Source organism: Spea bombifrons, chromosome 4, assembly GCF_027358695.1.
Source record: "Spea bombifrons isolate aSpeBom1 chromosome 4, aSpeBom1.2.pri, whole genome shotgun sequence".
NCBI lineage: Eukaryota > Metazoa > Chordata > Amphibia > Anura > Pelobatidae > Spea > Spea bombifrons.
Window position 1 is genome coordinate 69078881 of NC_071090.1, and position 13772 is coordinate 69092652.

At 38.0% G+C, this 13772-nt stretch overlaps 1 protein-coding gene across 1 annotated transcript in view; it reads right to left on the bottom strand.

Annotated features, from left to right (window-relative positions):
* Positions 1-13772, bottom strand: part of CHCHD3 (coiled-coil-helix-coiled-coil-helix domain containing 3) — an 88558-nt gene that overhangs the window by 42405 nt on the left and 32381 nt on the right. The gene's annotated exons all lie outside the window — the stretch shown is intronic.

The window sequence follows — 13772 nt, forward strand, 5'->3', positions numbered from 1 at the left end:
AAGCTGTTGCTGCCCATCAACCTATGGAAGGCTTATAAGGCCATAAAAAAAAAGTCCATCATTCAAAAGCGGGAAACATTCAAGACAGTTGCCAATCTTCCCAGGAGTGGATGTCCCAGCAAAGTCACCCCACGGCAATGCTTAGAGAAATTGCAAAAAATAAAAGTTACATCTCTAGAGGCCTCAGTTAGCATGTTACATGTAAAAGATCATGACAGCACAATTAGAAAAATACTGTATAAGTATGGTTTGTTTGGAAGAGTTGCCAAGAGAAAGCTTCTTCTCTCTAAAAAGAACATAGCAGCATGTCTTAGGATTGCAAAATTGTATTTGAACAAACCACAAGTCTTCTGGAATAATGTCTCTGGACAGACGAGACCAAAGTGGAGATGTTTGGTCATAATGTACAGCGCCACGTTTGGCGAAAACCAACCACAGCATATCAGCACAAACACCTCAACCAAATGCTAAGGAAAAGATGATTGTTACTATTTCTTCATATGTAAAACCATAGAATTCAAAGAGGGCGTTCTTTCTTTTTCATTATTAGCTAATGCATACACTGCAGAAAAAGTATTTGGAGGCATTTAGATATTGACAGTAGCATTGTGAATGGCATCATATTTGAAAACACAAAGTATTTTTCATAAAGCATATACAGATGAATAGAAGAGCAAAAAGGTGAATATAGTAGAGTGGACATGTCAATTCCATATACCCTATTGCAAATCCGTGGCACCATGTGAAATGTGCAGATCTCCCAACATTAACATCTTGTAGCAAAAAATAATGTGTAATAATCACCTCAATGTGTGCAGAGCATGCACCTACGTAACCCCAAGGTATTTAAATCTACAGCTAGAAAGGCTATTATAAGCCTAGGTTTCCACTTGGGTTTTTGTCCTGCGTTTTTTTCTTGATGAAAAACGCCAGGAAAAACGCCAAGAAAAGTGCCACTGCATTTACCTGCATTTTGGCGTTTTTTCTGGCGTTTTAGCCTTTCTGTGGAAATTGCTTTTTTTGACCTTAGGCAGTTTTTCCAGCCTTTACAGGTTAGAAGTTTCACCCAGCTAAAAGGGATTAGGATAAATGGCAAGTATCTGCCCTCTCCTGATGTCATTTACTTGGTAGACCCTTCTGTCTCTTTTCTGTGGTTTGTAAGGCATGCTTTATTCCGAATGTCTGCTCCTCTAAGAAGATTGGCCCCAAATGATGGTGCAAATTGTTTGCTGTTGCTTTTGGCACGCAGGATCCAGTTGATGCGTCGGGTATGTTTGTTTGTAATGGCATGTTTGTTCCAAATGGTGTAAAATTCAATATGAACCAGTCCAGGACTTTGTTTTGTGTGAAACTGTTTGTTTTCAGCCTATTTCTCGTAGGACACACAGATACTGGGTCCATCCTCTGCATTGTAACTGTGGAAAAAACGCCATAAAAAACGCCAAGGCAATAAACCCACATGGCTTTTTCATGGCGTTTTTTCTCTCCCATAGACTTCTATTGGAGAAAAAAAGCCAAGATTTCCTTGCAAAAAACGCCAGAGTGTCAACATGCTGCGATTTTGAAAAACTGCCACAGAGCCCAAAAAAGCAGAAAAACGCCAAAGAGGACTGAAAAAACGCCAAACAGAAAAACGCCAAGTGGAAATGGCATTTTGCGATTTCCTATTGAAGAACAGCTAACATCTGGCTGCAGCGTTTTTTCACTAAAAAAACGCCAGGTGGCGCTATTGGTGTTTTTATGGGCGTTTTTAGCAAAAAAAAAAAACAAGTGGAAACCTAGCCTAAACATTCATTTGAGTTTTTTTTCATACAAAATAAAAACAAATGCCACTTTACCATACTGGACTGATTTTAGTGTCTTAAAAATAAAATCATACAGAACACATTTTTAACTAACCATATAATCTCTACTGTAATTTAGTAACATGAAATAATTTTTCAGCGTACCGTATGGAATTATATATCATAGTATAAGCACAGAAAATAGGCTCTGAGTTTGTTCATGTGAAATACACTTACTTGTGTTTTCAGCTCCTGAAGCAATGAGAAAAAATACATAAATTGTCAGTAATAATACAAACATTCTTTGCAGTAATTGCACAGCTATAAAAGCAAACCAACCTATTAAATATTATGTTACATTTATGGATTGAGTGGAGTATTACACTACAGAGTCACTATAGGATCTTTGTACAGCACCGGTATTACCACATTTTACCGACATCTTAAAGGCTCAACGTAATATTTTGCAATAAGTTATTACTCTTTGTGTAAGAAGAATGCCTACCTCAATTGTTAAGCCTAAGAAACAGTATTTCACTAAGATGCCCTGATTCTCAGTGACCTATGGCCCAAAACCACAAATCAGGTTAAACTATATCTGGAACGTAACAGATGTATAATAATGAGACTATGCTGAGAGATGCTAAATATCATTTAGCTTGACAGGTGATGCTTTAAATTACAATTGTTCTAATAATTGTAAACTACATTAGTGACCTTCAGCTAAGAGAGACCCCAGGATATATGACATGTATTTAAGTAGTTAAACTGATATCAGATTTTACAAAATAAATAGTGTTTGGGAATGAGCAAGCCATGGGTTTTAAATATAACATCTAACTGTTAAATGTATTAAATAAAACTCTCGAAACATTAGTATTGGCAGTATGGCAAAATATGCAGATCACTATAAAGTCTGTAGGCAGTGTGTACAATAGAGAGGTCAAATCCATAACAGCGCTACAGCCACCCGAATAAAAACACTGTTCTGACTTTGTCTTAAGATGTATGATTCAGATAAGCGCAGCTATATAAGATTGGAACGTAAACATATACAATAATACATAAAATTCTATTTTCAACATTTTGAGATTAAAATATTTTCTTTAGCCTCATATGATGATGTGAAGGGGGAATTATGTAGATATACAGATCATATTAGTAATTAATACTTTGTTTCATTTGCTACATACAATGGGTGAGCACGGGCAAGGTTTCTTTCAGGTGTAGCTGAACGGAGAGGGGATGTACCACAAGAATTATTTTGGTAAACCAAGGCCTCAGAGTTGCGGTTAGTAGGATCTGAAGCAGTGGCTTATAGTACGTAGAACCTCAAATCTATCAGTAACTTATGTGAACAAAAGGTTGCAAACACCGGCATAGCTTAATTTTCAATAAAGCATTCTTTCCAGGGAAATGCCTGGAGAATTCCCCTAAACAAAAAGATGTCTTTCAACGTGATTTGACAGTTCTCAATAAAAAGAAAAACCTACTGAACTACTCTGACTATTTGTATTGAAACGAAACAAAAGGTCATGGAACATACGGAATGTGTGATTGGTCTGACTGATGTACAAGAGAAGAGAAGGTCAATGCATTAAAAGGTCAAGAGAGGAGCAGCTGCTACATTTGTGACCTTCCACTTCAGGACTCTGAAGATCCAACGGAAACATCCATGGCAAACATACCAAGTGTACCAGGACCTCGACTACAAATACCAAAGTAGCCAAGAACAAGTACTTGGTAGGACTTTTTCCCACCCAGGAAAAAATATCAGCATGAAGCATGGCAGGAAGGCAAAGGGGATTGTGACATCAAATACTAAACACAAAATTGCACCTACCCAGGTGGGAAGCGGAAACCATCACGTGAGCAACTATGAGCAACATAGAATTCAAGTTCTACATCAAAGCTGGACAAAAGGAATGGAAAGAGAAAACAATTTGATGATCACAATTAATTGGCTTATCTGCCTCCAACATGTATCTTCACGGGGCCCATTATCTACTTATTACTTGCTTCAAGCACTAACACTAAAGCTATTAGGTGGCCGTGTCACCTAATGAGCTGGCTGAAAGTCTCAACAGTTGACACAAGGTAGAGAATAACAAGTCTTCTGCACCTCTTCAGTGTTTATAATCAGCTCTAATGCTAGGAGCTAATTACAGTGTCCCAAACAGAGACCTACCTCATGTAAGGTATACTAGAACAGAATTTTACCAAGGACTGTTAGAAACGGCAGTCTACCGGTTTAAACTCTGTTCAGAGAGGCTGCAACTGCTAATTTAGAGGGTTCGAGCCACAAACAGAAACTTTTTTAAACATACTTAATGCTTATTGCTTAAAGCATGTACCAAAGCTGTCTAACAGATGGCAGATACTGTACACATCTTGGGATACTTGCCCCCTGCATTACATATTAATTACTATTGCCTGATTAAAAACATAATCAAACGAAACATCCAGTGGCCAAGATACATCTTCACTTAATGGATTTAAAAGACAAAGCAGACTAAATACATAATTGCGCTACCGATTCAGATGGTATCATGTTCTGAGAAATACAGAACATACAACACTGCTATAAATCTCCAGAGCAAAAACAAATCACGGCAGGAAGCGAGCGATATCGCATAACAGATGCTCACACTTTGCTGTAAATAAACTTAAGCCCTCTAGCGAAAGTAGTGGAGAGTGCAAAGAGCATGTCCCCGGTAAGTTATCTGCTGCAATCAGATTTGCCATGTGCTGCGTCGAACATAAATCAGATTACACTTTTTGATGTGGGAGGCCCATCTATCACGATGGCACTCATACAGACACCAAGAGGGATTTGTCTGCTCTCACATTTATCACGTAAAGAGGTGATAAAGTGGTTTCAAGCTTTCCAAACAGCAGCATTTTTTTTTTTTTTTAGTAAAAAAGTGCCTGTCCTTAATTATTTTTTTTTTCCAAAGCTATAGAATAAAATACAGAGAAGCTTTTGCTTTTTTTATTGATTTACGCGTCTGTGGGGTTTTTGTCATTATTATAGGGGTCTTGACATGAACCCCGGTATAATGCTGCTAGCTCAGAGCTAGGAAACATCTACCACCAATCCCCAGTAGAATCAGCCTTGTGGAATAGAATAACAGCTTTAGACAGCTTGCGAGTTCATTAAACTGCCCCTCAAACACGGGACGTGTCATTTCTAGGAAGGTGTATTGGGATTGTCACACAAAGTATTGTATGAAGTAATAGCTACTGAGCATGTGCAGGAAGCATATTGGGATATGTTCCTTGCTTTCAGTAGGGACAATCAGAGGAAAGAGTTAAACAAAGGAGACCAAAATAACTAAAGAATGCCTGCATGCAGTAAAAAGAAAATAGGCTCCAATATGCATTTAACATGAAAAAAAGATTTGGAGCGTTCCCATCTGAATGTAAATGTTACATTAGCCTGTGGGTAATTTAATATAAACTGGGTCCTCAGTCAACTGCACAAAGTATACATACCGTTCTTGCATACCTTTTACTTCCCTCTATAGGAAATGCGGCCTGTGCAAGTTCTTTCAATAACAACAATAACCTCCCATGGACTGCTTAGGGGATATCACCTTATCTGCCCAATGGCCACCTGATGCGATGACGGACTCTGTCATAGTGCAGCGTTGGCTTATTTCCCATAAATTAAGAATTGGGCTATGCAAACTTAACACATTATGAAATTCTCACATAAATTAACATATTTTAAAAATAAATTGGCATTTCTGTTTCACAGGCAGGATTTAACCTCACTAACCACAACCTTTGTTTGAATTATTGCTGGGTATTTTTTTTTTTTTTTTAATGAATCTGATTTGGGTATATGGTTAGGACCAAAGTAATGTAATTACTTGCATTGCTCTATTCACTTAGCATGTAGAAATCAGGGTACCCGGTGAATTCCTGCTGTCTTGCTATGCGATTAACACAGATTACCATATTCCTAGTCACAATATGACTTTCAAGATTATATTAAACAATATATTTATGAAAAGTTCTAAAAACAATGTATTACACATTCAGCTCAGTCTCTTTTCATATCATAAGGGGAATCTCTTATACCTAGGACACTAAGGCATCTGAACAGTAGTTTATTTTTTTCTCTAGCTTTTTTTTCACTCTCTAGTAGTGACAGTGATTTTAATTATTTCAGTACCTATTTCTCACATACACAAACACTATATGGACAAAAGTATCGGGACACCTCATAATTGCTGAATTCAGGTGTTTCAATCAGATCCATTGTCACAGGTGTATAGAATCAAGCACCTAGCCACGCAGTCTGCATTTACATTCGTGAAAAAAGGGTCATTCTGAAAATAGGCACTGTGATAGGATGACACCTTTGCAATGAGTCAGTTCATGAAATTTTATCCCTGCTAGATATCCCACGGTCAACTTTAAGTGGAATTATTGGAAAGTGGAAGCGTTTAGAAACAGCAGCATCTCAACGAAGCGGAAGACCATGTAAAGTCACTGAGCGGGGGTCACTGAGCGTTGAGGCTCAGAGTGCGTAAGTCGCCAAACATCATGTTGATTCCATAGCTGAAGAGCTCAAAACGTCCCCTGGCATTAATATCAGCACAAAAAACTGTGTGGTGGGAGCTTCATGGAATGGGTTTCCATGACCCAGCAGCTGCATGCAAGGCTCACATCACCAAGTACAATGCCAAGCATGGGATCGAGTGGTATAGAGCACGCCGCCACTGGACTCTGGAGCAGTGGAAACGTGTTCTGTGGGGTGACAAATCTTGCTTCTCTGTATGGCAGTCTGATGGGCGAGTCTGGGTTTGGTGAAAGCCAGGAAAACGTTACCCACCTGGCTGCATTGTGCCAACTGTAAAGTTCGGGGGAGGAGGGATAATGATATGGGTCTGTTTTTCAGGGGTTGGCTCCTTAACTTCAGTGAAGGGAAAGCTTAATATTTCAGCATGCCAAGACACTTTGGCCAATGCTATGCTTCCAACTGTGCGGGAACAGTTTGGGGAAGACCCTTTTCTATTCCAGCATGACTGTGACCCAGTGCACAAAGCAAGGTCCATAAAGACCTCAATCCCATCTAAGACCTTTGGAATAAACTGGAATGGAGATTGCGAGCCAGACCTTCTTGTCCAACATCAGTGTCTAATCTCACAAATACTCTACTGGATGAATGGGCGAAAATTCAAACAAAAATACAATCTTGTGGAAAGCCTTCCCATTAGAGACATGAAGTAGCCATAATGGTACCAAAATGGAAATATATTTCTATATTAATATAAAATCAAATGCCTAGTTCTGCTCACTATGAAGTCATCAGTTATGGTACATGCTTGGTTTAATAGTCATCCAAAAATCTGAAATAATCTCCTTATAAAGAATTAGCGTGTTGCCCTTTAGGCATCGAAGGCAGCTCGACGTATCCCTTTAACAGCTAATGAGATTGTTTGGTTTTGATGACCAGATGTCAATTCCAGCTAGTTTTAACAGGATCAAGCTAATTGGCATTGATTGTTAGCTTGTTGCTCAATAAATTAAGTTGAAGATACAGCATCTTGCTTAAGTCCCACCACAACTGTTCAAAGAGCTAGGGCATGTTTCACTACAGTAAATCAAACTTGCACCATACCCCTTGATCGTGACTGAACTGCTTTAATTTACCTGTTTCCTAACTGTACATAAGTCAATTTCCAGTTAACACTGTAAGACAGGACTCCACAACTCCAGCTGCCAAGGGCCGCAAACACGCCATGAATTCTGCGTATCTTTCCCTGAAAACAAGCAGTTTAATAATGACACTTGTGCTCCTACTGTGGCCCTCAAGGACTGGAGTTGTGTACCCCTTCTGTAATCACTATGAAACAAGGCCATTCTGGTCAAACGCCCATTATAATAATAACCTAGGGCACTTACGGCATCTCACCTACACGGGTAACAATATCAACTGTAAAATTCTGTGCACACCTTTTAGTGCTATTCAAAATATATATTCAACTGAACGAATGCAACTTTGTTACATCGTGTTCTAACCGCACGTGTGTGATCTCAATTACAAGATATATAGTGCAATGATTATACTTACACATTGAATCATACCTTTTGCATCTGATGACCACTATAGAAAAAACTTGGCTCTCAAAGGTTACCTTCCTATTCCTTTACATATGCAATGGTCACACCACCTTAAAGTTCTATGGGCTAGTACGTGTCATTTCCCATGGGTACTTGGAAGCTTATGCACTATAAACTAATGCTAACATTCTATGAAAACATCAAATACCAGTACATAAAAACACCATACATAAACATTCCTATGATATAGAAGAACGCAGGGCACATTCTCACTCGCAAGTAAAGGCCATTTTGAATAACTTCTGTCTGCTCTTCTTCCAGCAAATAAGAACTAAAACAGTTTATTTAAACTGGTGACTTTTAGCTGCAGAGGTGTAGATGGTATTGACTGGTAATTTTCCCACATGCCAATACTTGAAAACAACATATTGATTTAATGGAATGAGAGTCTGGAAATTATCAGCCTGCGCTTTGGCGTTTTCTGATTAGCAGAACTTTTGCTACACTACATTGACAATGAGACAAGGCTTGTGATTAACAGTTCAGTAACGATTTCTCTCTGCCGTTCTGGGGAGAGTGAGCAATAACATTTTAGCAAGTTTTGCAATAATAAAGAAACAGCTGAATGCCTCCGTTTAGATTATATATTGCCCTTGAAATGGTTATGCTCTTCTAGGAAAATGTATGAAAAGGTACTTCTGATGCCACGAGGCTTATTTGTAATGTCTTAAATCTGTACTCGCTAACCGGCACAGGAATTACTGGGGCAATCCATTCTGCCTCTTGTTATAAGACACAGACTCCTACGGCAAGTTCAAACGGACAGATCTATAAAGCCAAAAGCTTGTCTAGTTGTCTTAGGCAGGATGTACATTTAGATCTGAACCTTTTCTAAAAAGGTAGAGTGGGCCCCCGCATTAACTATGCCCTGTGAAGAGCCAAGCTGAATGAATGTGCCCTCTGTTAATAGCCAAGTTGGCCATGTATAATCTATAATGAAGGAGGCTAGATGATGTCAAAGCAACACAATGTTTAGTGAAGAAAACCTACAAACTTTCTCATGACAGAGTATATAAATTTCAGAAGATTAGGGATCTGAGGGATTTTCTTGTTTGACAGTATGTTTAACACAGTCAATTTCATGGCACCAATAAATCAGGACGTGACAAAACCCAGGAGCTACTATAGCATCCTGTCGCCCAGAACTTCACCCGTTGGACATGCTCTACACACAGCCGGCTTTCCCTGGAAGCAGCAGCTCAGTGGGGTCATGACGCAACATCACCTGACCTCACGGTTATAGAGAGGAGCATGCAGAGTGAACTTGTCGAAGAGACCAAGGACTGATTACAGTTCAAGTCTTTACATCAGGAAAAACGGCCCGAATGGTCCTCATCTGCCATCAAATTCTATGTTTCTATGTTGAGGCCTGTATTAAACTCTAGTAAAACAAAAACGCACGTAATTAAACCACATCACAAACAGTCAATCATCTAGTAATTGCTGTAAGTTTGCCTAGAAAAGTGTTGGCATTTGAGAACAAAAATATAAATCTAGTATACCTTGTAAATGACCGAATAAGATTGAGGCTCAGCAAATGCCTTTTAGCACCCAGAAGACCATAGCTTGCAGCATACAGACTGGCTGGGAAATTCCGAGTCTGACATATACATTATACACTGTGCTAGAAGATGTCAACACTTTCACACCTACCATTTAGAGCAGCTTCACACCCAAGGAAAAATAGGATGGTGTGGAAATGCTATAATGTGCACCTTGCAATGCGCTATGGGAATTCTCTCTGCATGTTCATTTGCACCTAAAATTGCATTTTTCCTAATGAACATTAAAATATATTCACTGAGCACTGAGGTGGCTTCTGATGCCAGACTGACACATTTTATCCTTTTGGTATAGTTATTCTGTCGCAATTCAACACATGGCTTCAGCCACCTCATCATCACTGTTTAATAACCATGTATGGCCAGTCACTGCTTGGAGATTATTGCTAAATCCCCAATATTCTATTACCACATTCTAGCGGCTTTAAATAAATAAAAAATCCTTCAAATCTTCCACAAATCATCAACTGTATTCTAGAGTAACAGCAGCCTGTGGAATGACCATATTGACCTGAAATATGGCTAATATAGGTTTTATTTTGGGGCTGATTGGGGCAGGGCATTACAGAAAGACAATTTAGGTAACTTTATTAAATAAGGAAAATTATTTCATATTAGTCCAAGAGAAGATGGAGGGGTTAGTCAAAGTATACATTTTATAGCAGTTACATAAGCTTTTTGGACCTCAGAGGTCCCTTCAACTGAAGAAACTCCTGTGGTCATTAAAAGCTTAGGGGACACTACTTCATAATCTATTTATTGAACTATGTAATTAAGTGCCTTAAAACTGCTCTTCTTATTTTCTTGCCGTGTATGAACATATTACTTTGTATGTTTTTGATGTGGATCTCTCTACTACTCAAAAAAAAAACCAAAAACAAACAAACAAACAGAGAAGACGAAAGTCTGATCGAAAGCGAGAGAAGGACTTGGGTCCCAGAGGAACGGGCTTCCCAATAGAGGGTTACGATATGTCATGATCATGTCTAGAAAAACATTTCCCAAGCCAGCTCTCAAACCCATCTTTTATTCATCCTTAAGACAAATCCACCTATCATCAAGCATAGTGTTAAAGTTGTTACCAAAATGTTAACTTTTTTTAATTGCTTTCTGCAAAAAAAGGTAGCAGTTTACATGATCCAAAAAGATTGGTAATTTGCTATTGCTCTGTGCCACTTGGAACAAAACACAATTAAGAATAGATATTACAAAAACAAAAAGGGGGATGTATATTTCAAGATACAAGGAATACTAGGACAAAGGGTCATACCATAAAATTAGAGGGTCAGGAGTTAGATGAAATACTAGAAAGCATTACTTATTACAAGGGGAGCTTTCAAGCAGATGTAGTAGAGGGTAACACCGTGAAGAAAAGCACCGGACAGGCATAAGGTTACCTTAAACATAAGTATATATCAGACAGCAGGTATTGTTTAAAGTTGCACAGGTGCTAGAAAAATAGGACTACATGAGTCAAATGGGCTCTATACGTTCTCAGATACCATGTAATCTCTTTATGCGTTTAAGATAATGGCATCACCTTAATATAACTTCAGTCACTGCAAATCAAGAGGAATGTGCCCTTGGAAATTTAGGACATTGATATGGAAGTTTGGAAGTATTTACTATACACCCAACATCCATAATCAGACTAACAGCAGGAATAGATATGCCTTAGTATAAAATCAGTGCAACTCCTTTTATTTCTTGCAATGAAAAGGATTTCATGCCCTTTGAAGTAGGATGTGTTTTGTATTGAAAATGGCTCATTGGGACCCAGAGGGATCTTTAAAAGACCAATCTTTCAGAGGCAAATTAAAAATAAAGATTATATCATTCTGGAAGAGTAGGTAAATGGTAGGAATGGTGTGCTGGGGGGAAAAGTAAAATTAAAGGATAACAAATGGTATTTATTTCTTCAAAAATCTGAATTAGAGCTACCAGGCAAATGATAACAATTTCTTAAATTTTAACGAGGGGATTCTGATGGGAATGTGAGGCTATATATACACACACACATATATATATATATTATATATATACACACATATATATATATATATACACACACACACACACTATATACTGCTACTCATCTTCAGATACCGAGTAACCAAGTACTATGTATTTTCATTAAGTAAAATGGATTAGTGCTGATGCAAGGCAAAATTAATATGCTACGCTGTGTGCTAAAACAGTCAAATCTCTAAATACAATGGCACATTAGTAAACAGATACTACAAGTGACAATGTAAGAGCATTCACGATTGCCTTAATAGAGGCTCATGTGGACTGAATGATTTCTCATATTAAGGCTATTGGGTTTTTCTTTGCAAAATGCTAAAAGGATATTCTGTAAGCATTTAGATGAAAATTTGATCTAAATGCTTACTGGAGCATTAAACAATACCAGAAAATACTACAGTATAAGAAAAGTTATTTCCATGTATACGCAAGCAATGACATTCTAACGAGTAATATTCATCAGTCATGTTAACAGTCCAGTGAAATGTTAGCACATTTCATGTTTTATACCGTATAAAAACACCTGCTTAAACCTGCCAACATGCATAGATCAAACCTTTTTGGGGGGGCCTAGAACTCTTGGGATCCCGGTCTTTAATCACAATGGTCTTTCTTTTCACCACCCAACCCAGTCAAGCAATGTCTTTGGAAGTTGCACATACCTGTTTAGTTTTATTCTTCATAACTAATGACTAAAGCTAATTAAAAATGAACAACTATATAGAACACAATATTCTACAGTTCTACTGGAGCATTGGATATGCAAATGACTCCTGAACCTGAGACAAGACCAAGGACTGATTAAGGTCTGAGTCTTTACAGCAGGAAAAATGGGAAGGACTGATGAGCCGACTGGATGGATCCACCATCAAATTCCGAACTTTGTTTTTTATCCTGTTGCTTTAATGACAGTTATTACACTTCTGCATGTCATCTTTCAGCAATCCAACATGTAAACCACACAAGAGTATGTTTTCTATTGTTCTGTAACATACCAGTTAACTGGCAATGTAAATAATGTTACAGGAGGTACAATGCAGCCAGCAGCAACGTCTTTCACATCTCACGACAGCCAAAGACATCTTATTCATAATCACAATTACAGATTTCTGTAAAACCAGTTTACAATGAATGTCATTTTTGTGACTATGAAGCTATACACCCTAATTCACTCTTTGTGTTACATCTTGCACTTATTGACAACAAAAAAATAACCACTGCTGATAGTTACAATGTAACAGAGATCTAACTTTTCCTATCCCCTTGCATACAAATTCCTTAAGTTAAGATTGTCCCCAAATGTGAGCTTTACACAGAACTGTGAACATGAAATGCAGTGTATATAAAGATATCATGCTTGGAATAAAAGTACAGCTACTACATAGAATGTGTGGCCCTATTTGCGGGCCTAGACGACTGGGGTTATACAGCCCCGAAAGATTATTGCACTCTCAATAATGTCACATTGTAGCATTTGCATGACTCTTGCCCTTTAAGTAACTGTACTAGTGCTACAAAGTTGTAACTATAAATAATTGCTTTATCTAAATGCATCTTTTACATAACAAAAAGGTAGTTTTATTCTTATAATAGTATTAGTGGTTATTACATTTGAAAACTAATTGTTTTGCATCCAAGCAGTATGCTAGGCATAGCCTGGGGACTTCAATTTATTTATCCTGGGAATAGCAAGAGGAGAATTAGTGACACAACTGTTCTTCTTTCACCTAAAGGAACAAACTTCTACGACGTTCTGCATAAAACATGAGATTTTTTTATTAAATTATCTAGCAGAGAATAATATTTTAAGTCAATAGGCTTTGAGATTACATCTTTATATAACGTTTTCATGCAAACTCCTCTTTGTTTCAGACCATACTTTCAAATAATATATTATGGGTCTATCGAAGCCTCTATAAACAGTATAAATTTTGCACTATAAACTTTAAATCGTAAAGTAATGTTAAAGGGACACTCAAGGGCCAGGCTCTAAGAGGATGCAAATGCATGAGGATTTTCCACACAATCCCTCAATGCATTTCCAAGGGACCACTTAGTTAACATGTGCATTAAAGTGCATATCATGGCTGGAGTAACCCTTTAAGGCCCAACGGTAAACCTGGCCATCCCCAAGCCTGCTGAACATGTGTCACACCGAGCAAGCACATACTGCGTGTTTATCCAGCTCTCTTACCTGGAGCATCAGATACCTAAGCGAACGCACACGCTAAATAGCAATCGTCTCAGAGTGCTAGATTACTCATTT